The following is a 1727-nucleotide window of genomic DNA, read 5'->3' as shown; positions in this document are numbered from 1 at the left end:
GGTTGTCAGAGATGAGGATGCAGTTCAGGTGATCATACACTGTCATCCTGGGCATCTGCAGCTGGCTCGGTGGGTCAGGACAGTACTTGTTGTCCAGACTGTTGACCTGCTGGTTGTGTGGCTGTGTCACTTGTCACTCCATCTGGGATGTGCTCCAGCCCCAACAGCCCATCTGCTGCCCAGAGGATCTTGGGGAGGGGATGAGGAGAGACTCGGTGTGGTGTTGTGCCCGCTGCTTTCTAGCCTCTCATCCTGTCACTTTGGTTGGATTTGGGGGCTCCTTCCGGCTCGGGCACTGTGGATGTTCTAGATCTCCCTATGAGAGCTGGGGTAACATAGGTCTTCCTAGAATGGCCTGAGCCAAGGATTTGGGGTACTGAGGACACTCTCATGAGCTGCTGTCGCTAAAGTTCTCAATCGAGTCACACAGCACATCGAGGTCATCGTCCTCCTCGGTGACATTCTCCCAAGACTCCTGCTCCAGGCTCAGTTCTTCCTCCCTGTGCACTTGCGCTCTCTGCAGCCACGCCCCAACTTTCTTGATAGCATACTGTTCTCTTGTCATGGGTGGCATTCTTCCTACTCCTAGGAGCTGCTTTTTTGACTTCCCAAAGTCAAAATCCTCCTCCTCTTGGTCCTGCCAGAGCCTGGGATCATGGCTAGCCTGATGATCTGAGTAACTAAAGCTGGACTTGACTTTGGGGCCAGCCTTCCGGGTGCTGTCCTCCACTTCCATGGGCTGGCTGGTCAAGGAGGAGATACTGACCTCAGCCACATGGGCAGATGTCTCTGTGATGGTGCTATGGAGGCTCAGCATCTGGCCACCCTGGAGGGGTCGCAGCATCAACTCAGCCATGTTGATGTTGCCCATGGCGAGTGTCTTATATCCCAGAAGGGTCTGGTTTTTAAGGCGCTGCTTCTGCTGCAGCAGGATCTGCAAGGTATTGCCTTTCCCCTTGAGGGAGTGGGGGTACTGCAGGGAGAAGGTCAGTGCCAGGTCGGTATTCACTTGACCACTGGGGGGCAGCAGAATCTCATCAGACCTTAAGATGGTATTGGATCCCTGGATCTTCACACTGATGACCACACCCCTGACCTCCTTAGCCAGCTCCTTATAGATCAGCAGCTTGGTTAAGGTGAGGCTGCACTGTCTAGGCACGCATGTGGGGCTGGAGCAGTCCACCTCCCAGGCAGCAAAGATGTTCATTGGCACCTGAGTGTTGAGTGCAGCGGGCATGCTGTCCAGGTCTGCAGCCGCAGGCCCCATAGAGGCCTTATTTCCACCCTGTGTTGGGACAGAGGGGGCACATGCCATCAGGGGAAGCTCATAACCTGCCAGGTGGGTTGGGGGCTACAGCTCAGACTAAACCCCAAGCACTCAGGGATTGGTAGCTGGAGGTGGGGCAAGAGTGATTGCAAAGACCACATGCTAACCTGGCGGCCTTGCAAACTCAGAGACCTGAAGTAACCACAAAGGATGGTCTGAAATTAAAGTTTTTTTGAAACTACTAGTAAAAGCAGTGTATGTCATCTTCCCTGACAAAGGTCAATCTTTACCTTAACTGAGCTTGTCTATTGTCTTTTTAAATCTACAGCAACATATTTTTGTAATGTCAAAGTAATTCTTCTTCTCTCAGAACACTCAAAGCACAGGCATCATTCTGCAAAGACCACAAATCTGCTCATTGTCATTGAGTTCATTGTTGACTGTTAACTATCCTGCTCAC

General features: G+C 52.1%; 1 pseudogene; it reads right to left on the bottom strand.

Annotated features, from left to right (window-relative positions):
- Positions 1-388: 388 nt before the first annotated feature.
- LOC138994612 (phosphofurin acidic cluster sorting protein 2 pseudogene) lies at positions 389-1207 on the bottom strand (annotated as a pseudogene).
- Positions 1208-1727: the final 520 nt, after the last annotated feature.

This window comes from Myotis yumanensis, unplaced genomic scaffold, assembly GCF_028538775.1.
Source record: "Myotis yumanensis isolate MYYU_CA2020_CCGP unplaced genomic scaffold, mMyoYum1.0.hap1 SCAF_16, whole genome shotgun sequence".
NCBI lineage: Eukaryota > Metazoa > Chordata > Mammalia > Chiroptera > Vespertilionidae > Myotis > Myotis yumanensis.
The sequence above is the reverse complement of the archived record's forward strand: the minus strand, read 5'-3'. Positions and strand labels throughout refer to the sequence as shown.